This window comes from Sus scrofa, chromosome 14 (genome assembly GCF_054392235.1).
Source record: "Sus scrofa isolate SSC_HxYL_T2T_F1_AM1 chromosome 14, Sscrofa_HxYL_maternal_Yorkshire_Landrace_v2.0, whole genome shotgun sequence".
Lineage (NCBI taxonomy): Eukaryota > Metazoa > Chordata > Mammalia > Artiodactyla > Suidae > Sus > Sus scrofa.
In genome coordinates this window covers 48,592,805-48,614,435 of record NC_139396.1, presented here as the reverse complement: position 1 = coordinate 48,614,435, position 21,631 = coordinate 48,592,805, and the positions used below count along the sequence as shown (strand labels likewise).

The following is a 21,631-nucleotide window of genomic DNA, read 5'->3' as shown; positions in this document are numbered from 1 at the left end:
GTTGAAGATGTGGCTCAGATCTGGTGTTACTGTGGCTGTGGTGTAGCCGGGCAGCTGCAGCTCTGATTCGATTTTAAGCCTGGCAACTTCCATATGCTGCCGGTGTGGCCCTAAAAAAAAAAAAAAGAAAGAAAAAAAAAGCGATAAGTGATTGTGAGGTCTATTGAGAAACTACAAAAAACAGTGATATCTCTGTTGCTTTTAGTTCTTTCTATGAAGGAAGAAGAGATGAGGGAGAGAGAGAGTAAAGATGCCCATGCAGCCTCAGGTCCTAAGAGCATCATCCAACAAGATGAACAGGATCCGCCCCTCCAACGCCTTCCTGGGACAGTCCAGCAGGACAGCAGGTGAGGGTGGGAAGTGGTACATTCACAGTCACTCCATATGCTCGGTGCCAGTTCACTGTGTTTAATTAAACGTGATTTCTGTATGTAGCACATGGATATATACAAACCCAAACAGAGATGTCTGTAGGGGAAACAACAGCTTTTACTTAATACCTCGCAGGCGCATTGCCAGCACAAGCTGCTGAAAACTTGGGTATTTCCTTCCTGGCTGTTTCTGTGAAGGTGGGAGGCAGGTGAGGAAGCAGTTACCTCTGCCTGGGGCTGCTTAAGGCCCAATGGAGGCATCTGTCCGTTGTCACGTAGGCTGCTGTCTCTGTATCTCTGTGCTGGGCAGGCTGAAGAGTAGATACACTGGAGGAAGTTTTTGACTCCTCTTAAAGAGAATGGTTTTTACACTCATGAAAATCTAGCTTCAAGTCCCTGGGAGTTCCCGTTGTGGCTTGGCATTCCCATTGTGGTTCAGCGGGTTAAGAACCCAACTAGTATCCATGAGGATGCAGGTTTGATACCTGGCTTTGCTTAGTGGGTTAAAGATCCCGCATTGGCATGAGCTGCCGTGTAGGTCAAAGATGTGGCTTGTATGGATCTTGCATTGCCGTGGCTGGCAACTGCAGCTCCAGTTCAACCCCAAACATGGGAACTTCCATATGCTGTGGGTGTGGCTGTAAAAAAAATATCCCTGCTTTACCCCTTATAGGCTCCAAGCTCTGGGCAGTTCTCTCCATCTTCCTGAGCCCCAATGTCCCCACCTGGTTATGAGGGTGACACTGCCTGGGTCAAAGGATGCACCAGAGCCCCAGATGCTTGGTAAATGAGATGAATGGGAGAAGGAAACTTGCCGTGGCCAGGGACACACTTAACACATATGCACCTGCTTTCCTGTGGAGGATGCAGATTTCAGGTTCTTGGGCTCGGGTGACCTGCAGGTGTTCTATTTGGCCCACTCAGCATAGTTACATCTTGTGTGTTCATTTTCAAGATTGGAGTTTAGGAATTTTACTTGAGGCTGAGATTTCTGACTTAGGCTATTTGAAGATCTGGCAGCTCTGAGCTCATTGACTCCCTGTCAACAAACAGCCGGAGCTGAGAAGACTCTGCTTCCCTTAGGCTGGGCATGTGCCCCTGTTGGTCGCAATGACACTGATGGCAGCAACAAGCACTTATGGAATATTTACTGTGGACAACAGCAACCTCACAGGGTGGGGACCAATAATATCTCCATTTTACAGATGAGGTCGTTGACAGGGAGATACAGAGATGGATGATAGATAGGTGGATAGATAGATAGATAGATAATAGATAATAGATGACAGATGCAAATGATAGACATGATAGATAGATGGTGGATAGATACCTAGATAGATGCAAATGATAGGCAGATGATAGATAATAGATGATACATAGATAAATAGACAGATGATAGATAACAGGTAGATGATAGATAGACAGTTGATAGATGACAGATAATAGATAGATGACAGATGCAAATGATAGACAGGATAGATAATAGATAGACAGATGATAGATGATACATAGATGGTTGGTAGAGAGATAGATAGATAGATAGATAGATAGATAGATAGATAGATAGATAGATAGATAGATAGATAGAAATAGATTATGTGGAATTGGCTCACATGATTATGGAGGCTGAGTAGTGCCATGATCTGCTGTCGGCAAGCTGGACACCCAGGAAAGCTGGTGGTGTAATTCAAGTCCAGAAGTGTGAGAACCAGGGGAGTCTGATGGTGTAAATTCCAGTCCAAGGGCAGGAGAAGACAGTTTACCCAGCACCATCAGGCAGGCAGGAAGGGGATAGCTCCTTTCTTCCTCTGCCTTCTGTTCTATTCAGACCCTCCTGAGACCTGCCCCCCTCAGCCACCATTTCAAATGCTAATCTCGTCTCACAGACCCACCCAGGACCGACTTTTAATATGGGCACCATCCAGTTTGTCTGGAACCAATTTGAAGCTTTTCTGATGCAACTTTTAATATTAAAGATGCCATCACAGTCCCACTGCTTCTCCAAATCCATGCAACAAAGTATGGCCCGATTTTGGAAACATCTGTGCTGCAAATCTTTTTAAAGGCTGCTGTCCCCATATCACATGATGTCACCACGGTCTGTGCATGTAGGGCTCACCTGGCTTTCTAGCAGATGGAGCCACCAGGTTCTAGTTTGAAGTCAATGGCTGGACATGTGGCGTGTGCCCTTTGAAGGATGTCTTTCTCTCCAAATTGCCCTGAACACTTAGACATCTCAATAAGCAATGCCTGACTGACTCCCTTGGAGGTGTGTTCCTTTTGACCATCACTCAGGAACTGAAAGGACCAACTATTTACATGTGGCCTGGGGCTTTCTAATTGTGTTGTTTGTTGAAAGTCTCCTGGAGAATTTTGATTCCGGGTTTTGGCAACGACAAGGATTAACAACAAGGGCAGAACTTAATGGGAGACTGTTGATCTCAGGTAAAGGCAGGGTAGGTGGCCAGTTACTAAAGCCACTTTGCATTACTACCAGGACTTCTAATTTCCCAAGGGCCTTAGTGATACATTATTTTTATTTTTGATTCTCCCTTATCAAGAGGGTGGAGAAGAGGTGATGATCCTTTTACTGGAACGCACACCAACATTTAATAGAGCTGATAACCAGATCCTTCTTTAAACATTTCATTCACTTCCCATCTGGGACAGTCCTCTTTTTCTCAGTCCTTTAAAAAACATTCTGGGGTGGAGTTCACATTGTGGCTCAGCGGTAATGAACCCAACTAGTATCCATGAAGATATGGGTTCGATCCCTGGCCTCGATCATTGGGTTAAGGCTCTGGCGTTGCCGTGAGCTGCGGTGTAGGTCGCAACCGAGGCTCAGATCTGGCATTGCTATGGCGTAGGCCAGCAGCTGTAGCTTCAATTCAGTCTCTAGCCTGGGAATTTCCATATGCTGTGGGTGCAGCCCTAAAAAAAAGCAAAAACAAACAAACAAACAAACGAAAAACAACTTTTAGGAGTTTCTGTTGCTGCTCAATGGTTAACGAACCGGACTAATATCCACGAGGACATAGGCTCAATCCCTGGGCTTGTTCAGTGGGTTAAGGATCCAGCATGGCTGTGGTATGGATCCCAGATGTGTCTTGAATCCCACATTGCTGCGGCTGTGGTATAGACCAGCACCTACAACTCTGATTCGACCCCTAGCCTGGCAACCTCCAAATGCTGTGGATGCAGCCCTAAAAAGAAGAAGAAGAAAAAAAAAACTTTTACCTGAGTTAAAGTAAAAAAAAAAAAAAAAAGATGCAACCAAATAAATGTAAATAATAGTACTTGCCACACACAGTGATGGCAGAGCTGTGCAGGTGGTACTAAATTTAGGCTGTAGTTTGGGAAGTGCTGCTGCAGGCAATGGGGAGCCAGTGCAGGTGGCTGAGCATAGGTGTGGCCACTTCTCTGGGGTGGCCTGCTCAGGAAAGCCAGGCTCTTCCCCAAGCTTCTTCCCCAGATGCCACCTCCAGGGTGACCCTGGCCCTAATCTAGGCAGTGGTTCAGCATCTTTCTCGCCAAGCTCTCTGCTCTTAGAAGAAGCCCATGCAGGAGGCACTGCTGCTCTGAGTGCCAGTGTCCTCCAGTAGGGTCTGACCCCAGCCCAAGGTGAGCCATCCAGCCCTGGGGGGCAGGGCAGGGGGTCACAGAGGATAAAGCTTCATCTGCTCAGGTGCTATAGTAGACATCAGGCAGCCATGAGAGGTCCTGTTTTGGAAAGGAACACATTACTTAGCTCAGAAATTTGGAGGGTGTGAGGTCACCAGGCTGGTGGCAGAAGGAGGCTGTGCCAGATTCACCTCGAGTCTGTTTTTCTCTTGTGACCAGCGCCTCCCTTAGATCTGTGTTCCTGCCTGCCTTATCATGTAGTCTTGCGGGAAGCACTCCCCATCTCTGGGCTTCTGTTTCTTTGTCTGTTGAAATGAGAGCTTTTTTTTTTCCCTTAAACTATGCACAATTTTTTACAAGAAATTTTATTGGAGTATAATACAAAATTTTAATGGGGTGTTAGTTTCAGGTCAGATGATTTGTTTCTTTTCATCTGTTGTTGTTTTTGTTCTCCCAGTTTTTCTCTATCCCCCCATATGCAGTATATCCCATCCTATGTATATCCTTCTATGGTTTTCTTATGTCTCTAGAAATATATGCAGATACACGTATTTACAGGGTTTCATTGCTTCTGATATTTAATTGAATAATAATAATTAGTAGTAGTACTAATATTTTACAGAAGTGGTGTAGAGAAGCAGCAAAGATGGCAGGTCCAGGCCCATTTTTTTTTTTTTTTAATGACCAGGTAATTTGAACATAAGGCAAGTGGTCCTCACCCTCTAAATCACTAGGTTGGGTGGCATTGCCTTGATCCTTCAGTCACACACCACCTGCTTCCCAAGACCCAACACAAGTCTTTAAATTGAAGTATCAAGTGAGAGCATGGATTTTTTTTTCCTGTCCAGTAGCAGGATCAGCTCGAATCGAGGAACTAAAATTGCTTGTCTCAGGTCCTCCTTTCCGATGGAATTGACCAGAGTTTGTGTCCGTGGACTACACACTTGACAGAAATAGCCAAACTGCTTTTGGCACCCTGCTCCCAGTTTATTATATTTCTTCTCATTTCCATCTCCAAAGAAGGCTGGCACTGCTGGCATCCACCCCAAACACAGGTATTTAAAATTTTCCATTCCTAGAGTTCCCATCCTGGCTCAGTGGAAATGAATCTGAGCTTCCATGAGGACTCGGGTTCGATCCCTGGCCTGGCTCAGTGGGTTAAGGATCTGGGGTTGCTGTGACCTGTGGTGTAGGTTGCAGACGCGGCTTGGATCTGGCATAGCTGTGCCTGTGGTGCCAGCGGCTGCAGCTCCGATTCGACCCCTGGCTTGGGAACCTCCATATGCCACAGGTGGGGCCCTAAAAGGACAAAAAACAAACAAACAAAAAAAAGATTTTGATTCCTGTTGACCCCTGCAACCCAGCTGGTGGCCTCCTTTTAGAGAATGGTGTGCTATTGTCAGTATTGAAGTAGAGAGAATTACTGCTAAGATACTGCTAAATTCATGGTACCATTTGCTTATAAAAGTAGGCAAGCATCCTATTCCAGGGTAGAAAAGCAATAGTAAAATCTTTCAGATGACTAAAGGTTTGTAAGTTGCTGAATATCATGATTCCCATTTACAGAAAAAAAGGCACCTACACTGGACAATCCATCCTTCTGCATTTTAAGACTCCTTCATGAAATAAGAAAAGCAAGCAACAACCAACCAACCAAAAAATGGTTTCTTCCTATGTTGTTAAAGAATGAGAGAGATTGAGGTATTTTTCTTTCTGTTCTGTCTTGGATGATATCTACTGATCACATGTGGCTAGTTACATTTAAATAATTTCAAATTTTAGTTTCGCAGTCATTCTGGTCACATGTCAAGCGTTCAGTAGCCACAACGCTGCATTGATCACCAGCTCACAGAACATCTTCATCACTGCAGAAAGCCCTCTTGAGCAGCACTGCTCTAAGACTTTAGAAACGATGGAGTTGGAGTTGATGTGATGTGGGAAAATGAAAACGGCTTTGCAGCGAGAAGGTCCATTAATATGTATTTATGTCCTGAAATATTATGTGTAAATATTAGACAAGCACATCAGAATTTCTTTGACTCATAATAATTTGGCAAAGCATCTGATTTATACATTAAGCTGGCTTACTTGATTAATATTGATTTACTTTTCTATCTGAAGGAAAAGGTGGTGAATAATTTATCACACAGAAAGAAGTACTTGTCATCATTGTCATCATAATTTTTATTTTTAAATGAGGCATTAGAAGAAGTCTCTCTGAGTATCTCTGATCCGTCAGGTTCCTCCTGACTTTACTGGTTCCTTCTGGTGCGTTCACTGAGGAAGAAATAGTTATATAATTTATATACAGAATTATATATAATTTATACAGAGTCTAATTTTCAAAGGATCCTATTCCTTGTTCTTTTTTCTTTTTTTTTTACAGCCTTATTAAAAAGTGTAAGTGGCCTGGTTATTCTACATCATGTAAGGTCCTTATCCTATTCAAATATTCACCCATTCCAAAAAATCAAATCTCACATCTATTTATTGTAGAAGAATGTGCAGTCTTTCAAGCTTTGGGGCCAATATTTAATCCATCCATTCTTTTGTTACATGTACTTTGATTTTCTCTGCTGGAGATGGTTTTATCTTTTTTCCCTGGAATTTGATAATTGTGTGAGTCCATTAAAAAGTATTAGTGGGAAATGTACACCTCTCATCTCCCATAGCCTAATAGTTACATTTATTTATTTATATCTTCATTTGCTTATTACCTTTTGAACCCTCTTCTCCCACCCCAGACCACCCCATTGCTGGCAGCCACCAGTCTGTTCTCTGAATCTATGAACTTGTGATTGTTGTTTTTGTTTTTGTTTTTTTTAACTATGTTTCTTTTATAGGGCCACACATGTGACATACAGAAGTTCCCAAGCTGGGGGCTGAATCAGAGTTGCAGCTGCCAGCCTACGCCACAGCCATGGCAACACTGGATCTGAGCCACATCTATGACCTATGATGCAGCTTGTGGCAACACCAGATCCTTAACCCACTGAGTGAGGCCAGGGAACAAACCTGCATTCTTCTGGGCACTGTGTCATGTCCTTAACCCTCTGAGCCACAATGGGAACACCCCCCCCTTTTTCTTTTTTTCTTTTTCTTTGTTTTTTTTTTTTGCCATTTCTTGGGCTGCTCCCGTGGCATGTGGAGGTTCCCAGGCTAGGGGTCCAGTTGGAGCTGTAGCTGCCGGCCACAGCAACTCGGGATCCGAGCCGCGTCTGCAACCTACACCACAGCTCACGGCAACACCGGATTGTCAACCCACTGAGCAAGGGCAGGGATTGAACCCGCAACTTCTTGGTTCCTAGTCGGATTCGTTAACCACTGCACCACAATGGGAACTCCCCCCCCTTTTTTTATTTTTAGATTCTATGTATAAGTGAGATCATACGAAAAGTATTTGTTTTGGGTATTTTTCTTTATCTGTGTGACATTTCATTTAATATAATGTCCTCAAGTTCCATCCATGTTGTTGCAAATGGCAAGATTTCATTTTTTATAGCTGAATAATACCCCACTGTGTGTGTGTATGTGTGTGTGTGTGTGTGTGTGTGTGTGGTGCACATCTCCTTTATCCATTCATCCATTGATGGACACTTGATGTTTTCATATATTGCCTATTATAAATAATGCTGCTGTGAACATGGGGGTAACTCTTTTTGAGTTAGTGTGTTTGTTTCCTTTAGGTATATTCCCAGAAGTGGAATCACTAGACTCTATGGTAGTTCTATCTTAAATTTTCTGAGAGGGGTTCCTATTGAGGCTCAGCGGTAACAAACCTGACTAGTATCCATGAGGTCTTGGGTTTGATCCCTGGCCTTACTCAGTGGGTTAAGGATTTGGCTTTGCCATGAGCAGTGGTGTAGGTCACAGGGGCGGCTCAGATCTGGCATTGCTGTGGCTGTGGTATAGGCCCGCAGCTACAGCTCCGATTCGACCCCTAGCTTGAGAACCTCCATATGCCATGGGTGCAGCTGTAATAAATAAATAAATAACCTTTCTGAGGAAACTTCAAACTGCTTTCCATAGTGGCTTCACCCATTTCCATTCCCCCCAACAGTGCATGAGGGTTCCCTCTTCTCCACGTCCTCACCAGCACTTGTTATTTGTTGTCTGTTTGATGACAGCCATTCTGACAGGCATGAGGTGGTATCTCACTGTGGTTTTGATTTGCCTTTCCCTGATGATTAGTGATATCGAGCACATTTTCATGTACCTGTGGGCCGGCTATCTCTATGTCTTTGCTGTTTTCTTTTTTAAAAGAAAGAAATTAAATCGTGAATGAAAGAAGTCAGAGTTCTCTGTCAAATTTTCCCGGAAGGGCATTGCTTTGTTTTTGTTTTGTCTTCTTTGCTTTGCCTTTCTCCTGTAGTTTATTCCTCAGATGCTTTTTTTTTTTTCTTTTGGTTCCTTTTTAGGGCCATGCCTGCAGCATATGAAAGAAAGTTCCCAGGCTAGGGGTCGAATCAGAGCTGCAGCTACCAGACTATGCCACAGCTCACAGCAACCTAGATCCTTAACCCACTGAGTGAGGCCAGGGATTGAATCCTCATCCTCACGGATACTAGCCAGGGTCTTAACCCGTTGAGCCACAATGAAACCCCCCCACCCAGATGCTTTTTAATTGTTCACCACCTTCTAAGATGCGTATGAGATTCTTTGGCCACTGTGGCAGGTCCAGGTTTAACGGAGGGGATAGAAGGCTTGTCCTCCCCCAAGTCACCTTCATTTAATACCTCAATCTCAGACAGTTGAATCCATGAGAAGTGAGAGGCTGCTGTGTCATTTTGTGTTTTGTTTTGATACACCCTTTTGGTTTCAGGCCCTTTACTGCCCTCTGACTTACAACCTTCATTTATACCCATTCTTTACCATGAAGGGGTTCCCAGTACAGCCCAGAGGCAGACAGAGATGGGACCTCTAAGAGGGATCGAGATCTCTACCCAAGACCAGCCATGGCATCCATGTGGCACCGACCAATTTACAGTTTCTGCTATTCAAATAAAGTCTTTATTTCAGGTTGATTTTTCACAGTTTTGCGCTTCCCCCCCTGGAGTGTTTCTCTCTGTAATACCACTGAATCAAGTTTAAATTTTAATTAAAATTTAGTCCGGTGGCAACCTGATGTTTTATTAAATTTTAATTTAGCCCAAGCCGGATAAAGAGATTTCTTCCGACAACAAAGGAACCCTGTTAACAGGGTTCAGTTATGATGAAGCAGAATTTGTTGAATTGCTAAGAGATTCGGGTACGGGGAAGAAGTGAAGAGGAAGCACTTGAATAATTTTTATTAAGCAGGGGAGCAGGGGTGTGTGACGTGAAGGCCAGAATGAACTGGAGGAAGCACAGGTCAGAGGACCCCAGATGATCTAGACCCAAGTTTACACTTGCAAGTTCTCTGCCTTCCTCTGAATTCGTTTCCTTCTGCTTCACGTCTCTTTCTCTGCCTCTAAGCATCTTTGAGCATCTGTCTTTTTTTGCTCTCTGTCAGTCTGTAGCTGGTTTACCTACAGCAGCTGTTTCCTCCTTGTTCGGCCTTCCCTTTCCTCTGTCCAGGGTCCTGATCTGAGCATCCCAGGCTCCTGAGTGCAGGAGGCCAAGCTGACCACACCAAGGAATGAGGGATGGCAGGGACTTGCTTGGGATCAGGAGGAGGCTGCAAGGGCAATGCTGCTTCCCTTCCCCATCGGAATAGACATCTTGCTCATGAGCAGAAAACACCCTCGCTGGGGATAATATTTTCTGAAGTGCATTCACATACCACCTTCACAGTTCTTGCCAACTGCATGTAACATTATGCCTTTATATACTGATGATTATTTTTTTAAATTAATTCACCTCTTATTTTTGAATTGAGGTAGAGTTGGTCTGCTGTATTATGTAAGTTTCAGGTGTACTACATAGTGATTCACAATTTTTAAAGGTTATATTCCATTTATAGTTACTATAAGATACTGGCTATATTCCCTGTGCTGTGTAATATATCCTTGTAGCTTATTTATTTTATACATAGTAGTTTGTACCTCTTATTCCTCCTCCACCCCTAACTTCCCTCTCCCTCCTTCCCTCTCCCCATTGGTAACCACTTGTTTGTTCTCTGTATCTGTGGGTTGACTTATTTTTTGTTATAGTCACTTGTTGTTGGTTTTTTTTTTTTTAGATTCTACATATAAGTGATAACATATAGTATTTGTTTTTATCTATTTGACTTATCTCACTAAGCATAAGACCCTCCAAGTCCATCCATGTTGTTGCAAGTGATAAATTAATTCACCTTTTAGGTGTAAAAAAAAAAAAATCCCTAAATTTAGCTACACTTCAAGTCTACACTCCATGCAGACATGAGTTTTATGTGTGTAATATTTCATATACACTTTAAAATGTTAAAAGTCAAAAGAACAAAAACGAAGACAAATTCAACTATGCATTACCTAAAATAATTTTAAGTATTACCAGTGTCAAAACTGGCAATACTTAATAGTTTGGCAATACTTAAACTGGCAATACTTAATAGCTTCTTAGAGAGCACTTCTGCTTTTTGTTTGTTGGCTTGTTTTAATTTTTATTTTTCCTCTAATTCTATTTGGCCAGGCTTATGAATCTGCCAGAATCCCTTCCGTGGCTCTGTCATGCTATTTGCAAGGGTCTGGTTGAACTCCAAATCTATTGTTTCTGGATGTTTTTAACACATTGGTTAGAGCTTTCCTTTTGCCCTTCAAAGATCTGGGAAAAGTATTAAATTCTCAGGATCATCTGTCCTCCTAGAAGTTGTTAAAAGTATCTCAAATTCTGACCTATTCATTCATTTTAGGAAAATCACAACAGTTCTGATTTCTGTTACCACAACTGATCCATCTGCTCTGATATAGCAGTGGAGCTGAGATTCAGCTCAGTTGTAGTCAAACCCAATCTTTAAAATAGAAATAGGTGTTCCCATTAAGGTGCAGTGGAAATGAATCTGACTAGTATCACGAGGACTCGAGTTTGATCCCTGGCCCTGCTCAGTGGGTTAAAGATCCGGTGGTGCCATGAGCTGTGGTGCAGGCCAGCAGCTGTAGCTCCAATTTGACCTCTAGGCTGGGAACTTCCATTTGCCACACCTGTGGCTTAAAAAAGTAAAAATAAAATAAAATAGAAATAAAAGCCTAATTGAAGCTTTTTTTCCTGCAATAGATCTGGGAGAGGTTTTCTTCTTGTTTCAACCTACTGTTCAGAAAGGAAGCGTTTGAAGACGGCTGCACCTTAAACCAGAGACAACTTTGATAGCCAACATGTGTAGATGGTCCATTTCAGACAGAACCCTTGATTTCTGTCCCTCTTGAGAAGCTTAAGTTAGGTTCCCATTCCTACCTGGTGACAACTCCCCTGGGACGGAGCAGCCACCGAGCCTGTTACACAGCACCTGTGGTTTCCAGTTACCCTCAGTCCCCAGCACACCCTCTTGTGTCTCCTGCCCAAAGGCTCAGGGCTGCAAGTCATTTCACTTCCCACTTGTACTGCTTGTTTCCTGATAATAGAGTTCATAGAAAAGTGGAAACTCAGTGTACCTGGTGTCTATAAAAATGGGGAAAAAATGAATAGCCCTCACTCTGCCACTCTGTCCTAGAATTCTCTCTCTCTTTTTCTTTCTTTCTTTCTTTCTTTTTTCTTTTTTTTTTTTTTTTTTTTTTTTTTTTTTTTGCTATTTTAGGGCCACACTCACAGCATGTGGAAGTTCCCAGGCTAGGAGTTGAATCGGAGCTGCAGCTGCTGGCCACAGCCACAGCCACAGCAACACCGGATCTGAGCTGCCTCTATGACCTACACCGAAGCCACGGCAATGCTGGTTTCTTAACCCACTGAGCGAGGCCAGGGATCAAACCCGCATCCTCATGGATACTAGTTGGGTTCATCACTGCTGAGCCACGACAGGAATTCTTAGAATTCTCTCTAATTCCAGGTTACAAAAGTTGCACCGGGAAACTAGACCTTGCTCACCTAAAGGGTGGTCAGGGGCCAAGGGTCCTTGCAATCAGATTACCCAAGGAACAGCTGAAGGAAGTACACGTCCTTAACCAGGTGGGGGGAAAGAAAAAGAACCCAGGGGAGAGTGATGGGGAGGCACGAGGGCTCTTTTCTTTTTTCCTTTTTTTTTTGGTCACACCTGTGGCATGTGGAGGTTCCCAGGTTAGGAACCAAACCAGCAGCAACAATGCTAGATCCTTAACCAGTAGGCCACCAGGGAACTCCTGGAGGCTCTTTTTAAATGCTAAAAGAACCGCTATGTACATAGTGGAGGGTAATTGTTCTTTCTTTCTGGGTCTCTAATGAAGGAACTAAAAGGAAACCAACTTCAGCTTGTTATAAAGAAATAGAGATTTCAGAGTCAGTGTCTTCTGATGGCTTAGGTTTTTAGACATTGGTTCGAATGTGACTTCATTGCTTTCTAGCTGTTTGACCTTTGGCAAGTTATGTTAACTCCTGATATCTTAACTTTGGACGTATAATGTGGAGGTGATAATGATCTAGCGGTTTGTAACTTATGCAGAGGTTAGTCTAAGTCAGAGAGCTTACGGCCAAAACTGCCAATAATCGTAATGAACCTTTGAAATTCCTTCAATTAAACTTAAATCACAAGGACTTGGGCTCTTTGAAACTCAAAATCCAACAGCTAATTTCTTTTCTCTCCTCGCACTGGGCTGTTGCTTTATTTCCTTGGGCCTTCATAGGTCAAAGTTTAGTTTAAAAGGAGGAAGCACAGGTAAGTTTTTTTTTTTTTTTTCTCACTTTCTTTTATTCTCAGCATACTTAGTTGAATTGTCACATGTTACATGTGAGAATAAGGCATGCATTTAATGCCATTGGGGGGAGAATAAAGTAATCGTGGACGCGGGTTCAATCCCTGGCCTCGCTCAGTGAATTAAGGATCTGGCGTTGCTGTGAGCTGTGGTGTAGGTCACAGATCCCCCATTGCTGTGGCTGTGTGGTAGGCCAACAGCTGTAGCTCCGATTTGACCCCTAGCTTGGGCACCTCCGTATGCCACAAGTGTGGCCCTAAAAAGACAAAAAAAAAAAAAAAAAATGAAAAGAAAAAAGAAAGAAATGTGATGGGACCTCTAGATGCAAATGAGTTTTCATTGGGTGGAGATTGGACCTAAGTACTGATATCCTGTGATCTAAGTTTTCTTTGCTCTCATGGGATGCACTTAGTCCACAAGTATTCACTCAACATCTACTACGTGCAGCATAATGCTTATAAAATGTAGAGAGCTACAAAATGGAATCCTCTGGTTTATAATGTGGATAATGGAGCTAAATTTTATTATTGGCCAAACACTATTATAAGCACATTAACAGTATCAATGTATTTATGCCTCAAACAGGACTTTCGGAGAGGTAATTATGACTTAAATTGAGGTGGGAGGGCAGGGAGGGGGTCCAAGCTATGGGGTTTAAGGTTACAAGGATGTATTTTGCAACCCAGGGAATATAGCCAATATTTGGTTCTATTTTTGTAATAACTGTAAATGGAGTGTAACCTTTAAAATTGCATGCACAATAAAAAAATTAATTAAAAAAATAATAGATGAGGAGGAGTTCTCGTCGTGGCTCAGTGGAAACGCATCCGACTAGCATCCATGAGGGTTCGAGTTTGATCCCTGGCCTTGCTCAGTGGGTTAAGGATCCGGCGTTGCCGTGAGCTGTGGTGTAGGTCGCAGACACGGCTCAGATGCCACCTTGCTACACCGCCGATTCGATCCCTAGCCTGGGAACCTCCATATGCTGTGGTGCAGCCCTAAAAAGACAAATAATAATAATAATGATAATAATAATGATAGATGAGGAATTAGAGTAGTAAGAGAGTAAATAACTCCCCCAGGATCCCCCCAGCTAGTGAGTGGTGGATATGGGGTTCACACCCATGAACCGGCTCTGAACCTGCACCCTTAACCCCTGTGCAATATTTCTGTGTCAGTCTTCGAGATTGTGGACCACATGGCAAGAAGGATGTCTTAGGAGCAAAGTACTATTCCTACTGCTTCTCCCTCTGAAGGGTCAGTTGGTTGATAACGAGCTTTTCTGAATTTTATAACACATGGTTGTTTTCAACCGCTTCACTTAAAAGACATGTTTTCTTTTTTTAAACTGTTTTTTTATTATAGTTGATTTACAGTGTTGTGCCAATTTCTGCTGTACAGTCACACACACACATATGTATATATGTGTGTATATATATATATGCATTATTTTTCTTATACTGTCTTCCATCATGTTCTATCCCAAGAGATTGGATATAGTTCCCTGTGCCGTACAGTCAGACCTCATTGCTTATCCATTCTCAATGGAACAGTTTGCTAACTAACTCCAAATTCCCAGTCCATCCCCCTCCCTCCCCTTCCCCCGTGGCAACCACTAGTCTGTTCTCTATGTCAGTGAGTCTCTTTGTTTTGTAAATAGGTTCATTTGTGCCATATTTTAGATTCCACATGTAAGTGATATCATATAGCATTTTTTGTTCTCTTTCTGACTTATTTCTCTTAGTATGAGAGTCTCTATTTCCATCCATGCTGCTGTAAATGGCATTATTTTGTTTCTAAAAGGCATGTTTGCTTCTCATCGTCAAGCTTCTTTGAAGGTTCTCACAGGAAAGATGAAAAATACATTTCCAGAGTGGTCATCGTTTTGTGTTTCTCTTTCTGATGCAGTGATGGGTTTATGCTTTTATGGACTAGTAATTATGTTGTTTGTGCATAAACTGTAGCTTCCACGACCCCAGAATCCTGTCTCACCTCATTAGCAGGTGCTTAGTGATTTTCATTCTTGAAAAAGAAATAGAAATAAATCCATGCTGGCACAGAAATAGTGCCCACCAATTTATCTCTCCAAAAATTGTGTCCAGGCTTCTGGTTTTGACTGGACTAGGCATGAGTGGACTGCTAAAGACCTACTAAAAAGATGTTAATATTTTTAAGACTCCTCTGCTTCGGGAAGTATTTTGTGAATCTGGCTTAAGGCACCGTATCTTCTGATGGATGTGCTGTCATATGGAAGTTTCGAATTGTCCTGTTCCTGCTTAGAAGTGTGTAACAATCTGGCTTAAAAAATAGAAGAACACTTTTTTCTTTCCTCTTCTTTTTTTTAGTCTTTTTAGGGCCACACCTGCGGCATATGGAGGTTCCCAGGCTACAGTCAGAGCTGTAGCTGCCGGCCTACGCCACAGCCACAGCAATGCCAGATCCGAGCTGAGTCTGCGACCTGCACCACAGCTCACTGCAATGCTGGATCCTTAACCCACTGAGCAAGGCCAGGGATCGAACCTGCAACCTCATGGTAGCCAGATTCGTTTCCACTGTACCACGACGGGAATTCCCAGAAAAACACTTTGATTTTGAAACAGCATCTGCATTGCCTGGATTAAAGCACAGCATCTAAGCTTTCCTGAAGGGAAGTGCTGAGTTTCCAGAGAGGATAAGATGGGGTGAGTGGCATGTTTTCTAAACGGGAGCCTCTAGAGGGGACCCTTGGAACTGCAACAACAAAGTCAAAGGCATCATTGAAGGTTTAGGTCAAGGTGTGAGGAGGTGTGTTGGGCAGCAGGATCTGGCAGTTCTCACACACATCCCTACACTAATTACTCTTTTGGTTATACATGGTGAAACCTCAAATCAGGTTTTGCTAAGCCAAATAGGCAGTAGTTGGATGATGAACCCAAAAAGGGCTCTTATAGTTGGTTGAAAGGTTGCACTGAGGGCTTCCTTAGAACTTGGTTTCTTTCTGTTTCTCAGGGCTGATTTCCTCTGTGTTGTCTTATTTCCCAGGCAGACTCTGACTGTGGGTGGCCCTTAACCGTTTCTGGGTTTAGTCTCTTCTAGTGTCAATTCTGGCAGATGGAAAGATCTTATTCCCAGACAATTCACCAAGAATCCCCTGACTGAACAGACTTGGTCCTTGTGCCCAAGCCTGAATGAGCAGCACCGTGGACATATTCTGGGATATGTGAATTGGCCAGATTTACTTTGTGTATCCAAACATGGAACTGAGAGTGACAGTTCAAGCTCTTGGTCCTTGGGGCAAAATTGAGAAAACACCAAATAAAGGCCTGCAGACTGGGCAGTCAAGGAATGACTTTATCTGTTAAATCCCCCATGAAGGCTTCCTGTGAATATTCCCTAAATTTTTTTTTAGGAAGAATGAAGTTAAGAGTGTTGATAGGAAGTCTGCCATGAGGAGGGCACCTTGACACATCTCCAGAGACATCTGAAAACTATTGGAGAAACACGTTAGCCACCGATTACTTACTGGGTGTCTAATTGTATACCTTATCGATTGCTACATTACCAATCACCCACAACTTAGCAACTTAGAAAAATAAGCTTGTATTAAATTAAACTTTTGGAGTTCCCACTGTGGCTCAGTGGGTTAAGAACTTGATGTAATCTCTGTGAGGCTGCTGGTTCAACCCCTGGCCTCACTCCGTGGGTTAAGTATCCTGCATTGCTGCGGCTGTGGTATAGGCCAGCAGCTGCATCTCTAACTTGAACCCTAGCTTGGGAACTTCCACAGGCCCAGGGTGCAGTGGTAAAAGAAAACAAACAAAACAAACAAACAAACAAAAGAAGCCCCATGATCTTCCATCTGCAGGCTGGAGCTCAGGGAAGCTGGTGGTATGGTTCCAGTCCAAACCCAAAGCCTTGAGAATTTGGGGAGCCAATGGGGTCTGTTCTTGTCCCAGCTGGAATGCCCACAAACCAGGAGGGCTGAGGTCCAAGCACAAGGAAAGATGGATGTCCCCACTCAAGTAGAGGGAATGAACTTGCCTTTCCTCCTGGACATTTAAGTTCTAATCAGGCCCCCAACCTATTGGGTGAGGCCCACCCTCCTTGGCGAGGGAGGTCTTCTTTATTCAGTTTGCTAGTTCTAACGCTAATCTCACCCAGAAACACCCTCACAGACACACTATAAAAGAAGGTCTTACCAGCTCTCTGGGTACCCCATAGCCTGGTCAAGTCAATGCATAAAACTAACCGTCACAACAGTGCGTTAAAAAGACCTGGAGTTCCCAGTGTGGCTCAGAGGGTTAAGGGCCTTATATAGTGTCTGTGAGGATGCAGGTTCAATCCCTGGCCTCACTCAGTGGGTTAAGGATCCAGTGTTGCCATGAGCTGTGGTATAGGTCACAGACATGCCTTGGATCTGGCATTGCTGTGGCTGTGGTGTAGGCCAGTAGTTGCAGCTCCAATTCAACCCCTAGCTTGGGAACTTACTATATTGTGGTGCAGCCCTGAAAAGAAAAAAAAAAAGTTATTGGGTCTTTAGATGCTTAGCACTCCTAGAATGCCCTCTGGGTGGGCTGTTGCATGGGAAGGTCATACGAACTCTTTATAATGAGTAATATTGTCTCTGTTTCATGGACAAGGAGCTGAAGGCTCAGAGAAGTTTCATGTCTAATGGAAACGGGTCTTGATTTTGGATTTACCTTCCTCCAATATATGGGATCTATTGGGTGTGTGATGCTGGCTGTGATATATTCTGTAAAACTTATGAAAGAGTTCATGGCTCTTGGGGACTTTTCACTGGAGTTGAGAGCATCCTTTGAGGTAAGGAGGTAGTGGGAGGGATCTAGCAAGTCTGGCTGAACAACAGCCAACAACGAATGCTATAGTGTGGTACCCATATGCGCTATGATGAATCACAGCTCTAGAATGAGACTTTGATTCCCTCAAAAAGATGGGGGAAGAACAAACTTGTATATTGGATCACACCCAAGACAGAGTTCTTCTCTTCATAGGGCAATTGCATTTTACTGCTTGGCTGAAATGAATTACATGGAAAATGAAATAGAGCCATTTCCTTATTAAAGGGGGCATCTCTTTTGTTTGAAATAATGGGAGTTTATTTGCATTCTGCATTGCTCACTGGTTCACTAGAAAATCAAGTAATTGGTGATTTGTACCAATCCATAGAACTTTAGTGACCGATGCTTCTGAGACAATACAGGGCCTGTGGACTGCAGAAAAGTAAACATCCAGTCTAATCGAGGAATGTGATATTTAAAGTTGAATCAATAGACCCACATTTCTAAGCTGAATAAAACATTAATCCTTAATAGAGTTATTCCAGAAAGTCAAGTCTAATGGTCCCTGTAGTTCACAGATTTAACTCTAAAGATAGGGTTGTAATGACTACATGAATAGGAACAAAATAAGGGGATGAAAGGAACACATTTGACATTTGCTCCAGTGTAGGCCACGCGCAAATGAAAATCAATTTACTTGAAGCAAAATCGCCCCCTTTTGTAATATAGATACCGTGGGGTGCCAACATTTATGCCTCACGATGTGGATTCTCCTCCCTAGGGAGAACAGGGCATTCAGCCTCAGGGCATGACCCTCAGAATTACAAGTAGAAGTGGATTAATCCACTTTCCTAGTAATCAGTAGAGGTCAATTTAACCACCTCCCAAAACAAATGGACAAGGAGGAATATATTCACTCACCAAGCAAATAGAACATCCAGAGGCCTTCATAGTGAGAGAAGAAAATAATCCGCATCAGATGCTTTCTGGGGAGTTCTCGTTATGGCTCAATAGGTTAAGAACCCCAGTAATATCCATGAGGATGCAGGTTCAATCCCTGGCCTCACTCAGTGAATTAAGGATCTGGTGTTGCTGTGAGCTGTGGTGTAGGTCGCAGATGTGGCTCAAATCCCTTGTTGCTGTGGTCGTAGTCCAGCAACTGCAGTTCCGATTTGACCTCTAGCATGGGAATTTCCATATGCCACAGGTGTGGCCCTAAAAAGACAAAAAAAAAAAAAAGATGCTTTCCAGATTGTTGTTTTTGTTATTATGGTTTTGTGCCAGATTTTCATTTCCCCAGAGAAACTTTTCCACAAGGAAGGGATTGAGGCTGAATACAGACCCAGGCTCACATTTTTACAGTCTTGTAATAAAATTTTCTTACCAGTTTAGTTCAAAGCTTCCTAAAGAAGAGCTCTCTCCTACTTGGGTTGCCAGCCTAACCATGAGGAAGGTTGCTGTGGTGGGGGAAGCAGGGGGCTTACTGAGGGACTGGTATCTGGCTCATCCTTCTTGGGTCATTTGTCCATTCTTATAGGTGAGATGGTTTTAGAGGATGCCAATATCAGTTTTTAAAATAATGCTTGGGTCATTGCTTCAATATATACATTCACTGATGACTGCTTTAATGTTTAGTTAAAAATCATGAAGTTAGGAGTTTCCACTGTGCCTCAGTGAGTTAAGAACCCAACATAGTCTCCCTGAGGATGCCAGTTTGATCCCTGGCCTCGCTCAGTGCATTAAAGGTCTGGTGTTGCTGCAACCTGCAGCGTAGGTTGCAGAATTGGCTGGGATCTTCTATTGCTGTGACTGTGCTGTAGGCCTCGGCTATAGCTCCAATTCGACTCCTCACCTGGGAACCAACCTAGGTTGCAGGGGTGGCCATAAAAAGCAAATAAAAATTTTTTTAAAATAAAAATATAAAGTCAACTTAAAGGCAATTATTTTTTTTCCCACATGCATGGCATATGGAAGTCTCTGGGCCAGGGATTGAATCCTATGCCACAGCCGCAACAATGCTGGATTAACCCACTATGCTGGGCCAGGGATCAAACCCATGTCTCTGAAGCAGCCTGAGCTGTTGCAGCTAGATCCTTAACCTACTGCATCACAACGGAAACTCTGGAGGTTCTTATACTGTATTATTAAGTGAGTAATATTAAAAGTGGTTTAAGGATATGGAAAATTTCTTGAATACAGTACACAAATGCTTAAGGTTTAGGAATCCCCACAGTGGTTATATGGACTTCCCCTTCAAATCTGACAGGTGATATTAAAGGTTGTATTTTCCTTGTATTTTAGTTATAACCATTATTAAATTAAGGGAGAACTGAAAAGAAACAAAGCAGCAGAGATTTTAGTACTTGGTGGCAAACTCAGGATTTAGCTGTGAAATGAGTTTCCTTTGCCTCCTTTTGGCACCAGAAACTGTGCCTTTATTGACTAAAGGGAGTGGAATTCGAATCAGTGCATAGAATTTCTATGCCCAGGAGTTCCCTTTGTGGCTCAGCGGGTTAAGAACCCAACATAGTGTTCATGAGGATGCAGGTTCGATCCCTGGACTTGCTCAATGTATTAAAGATTCCGCGTTGCTGCAAGCTGTGGTATAGGGCACAGCTGCAGTTCCCATTAGACCCCTAGCCCGGGAACATCCATGTGCTACAGGTGCAGCCCTAAAAATAAAAAAAATTAAAAAAAAAAGAATTTCTCTGAACAGAATCCAGGTGAAGAACCCATTTCCTTAGAAAGCTTTCTCCGCATGTGTTCTGCGGGCTCTTCTGGGCCCTGAAGATGCCCAGCCCCTCTGCCTGCTGTGGCATTTAATTGGGTAACTGGCCTGGTTATGGCAAGCAGTGTTGCAGATTTAGTCCAACAAGCATACCTAGGAGCTATTAGGCCTGGGTGTCCATGTATTAAAAATCATTACTGTGCTTTTGGGTTGTACTTCTCTGGGATAAAGGGGGGGATCAATAACTAATTCCATTTGTAAAGGAATAAAAGGGGATTATGCAGGCTGAGGTCTTGTTAAAATCTAACTGATCTGCGTAGGGCATTAGTGACTGGTACTTAGGGCATAAGAATTGTGTGTCACACCATCTGTTTGAGCTGTCATCTGATGCTTCCTAAGGAGATGCTATATTCCCAGGGCGTCTGTTTAATCATCCATAAAATAGATATCCTCAAGTAAATGGCATCTTCAGAATGACTGATGGATCCACCATGTGAAGTGTCAAATGGTGAGCTTTCAAGAACAACTCACTTAAATTATTGTTTCCTCAAGCACGGTGCATAGGCCACTGGTTCATCATGGTTTTGGGTGATAAAGGGACAAACTTGGTTTTTTAAAAATGATCTAATAGTCATGCTTACTTGAATATGTGTTGGAAATTAATGCAAGGATAACACGAAAATGATGACTATTGGGTGGTATTGCTTGAATGACAGGTGTGTGGCCAGGTGTGGTCAGGGATGTAAAACGTTGGCAAGTCACCTTCTGCCACAGTGGTTAGAGGGATGGAGAGATCAGAGCATGCATATCACCGACAGAGTTTCTCACTTTCTTCTTTCTAATTTTTCTTTTTTATAGCCACACTTGTGGCATATGTATGTTCCCAGGCCAGTGAAGTCCACACAAACCAGAAGGTCAGAGTTGATTGTGAGGCCATGCAAGGAGAATGGTGGCTCATGCCCCCTAAAAACTCGAAATCCCTGAAGGGTTTTAGGAAAGTTTTTTTTTTTTTTTAAGTATAGTTGATTTACAATGTTGTGTCAATTTCTGCTATACAGCAAAAGTGACCCAGTCATATATATATATATACACCTTCCTTTTCCTATATTATCTTCCATCATGTTCTATCCCAAGAGACTGGATAGAGTTTCCTATGCTGTACAGCAGGACCTCATTTCTTATTCATTCTAAATGGAATAGTTTACATTTACTAACCCCAAACTCCCATCCATCCCACTCCCTCCCCCCCAACTTTGGCTGCCACAAATCTGTTCTCTAGGTCTGTGAATCTGTTTCTATTTGATAGGTAGGTTCATCTGTGCCCTATTTTAGATTCCAGATATAAGTGATGTGATA

General features: G+C 42.9%; 1 protein-coding gene and 1 long non-coding RNA gene across 8 annotated transcripts in view; one reads left to right on the top strand and one right to left on the bottom strand.

Annotated features, from left to right (window-relative positions):
• DHX37 (DEAH-box helicase 37) overlaps positions 1 to 21,631 on the bottom strand; it is a 978,033-nt gene that overhangs the window by 851,387 nt on the left and 105,015 nt on the right. The window lies entirely within an intron of this gene.
• LOC106505915 (uncharacterized) overlaps positions 1 to 21,631 on the top strand; it is a 189,642-nt gene that overhangs the window by 65,181 nt on the left and 102,830 nt on the right. For 5 of the 7 annotated variants that reach the window (XR_014827366.1, XR_014827363.1, XR_014827365.1 and 2 more), the window contains exon 4: positions 206 to 347. This is a non-coding gene — a long non-coding RNA (uncharacterized LOC106505915). Of the gene's footprint in view, positions 1 to 205; positions 3,169 to 3,441; positions 3,638 to 4,885; positions 5,048 to 5,558; positions 5,694 to 5,774; positions 6,859 to 7,142; positions 9,113 to 21,631 lie in introns of those variants that run through there. The other 2 variants (XR_014827364.1, XR_014827361.1) reach the window with 2 other exon arrangements.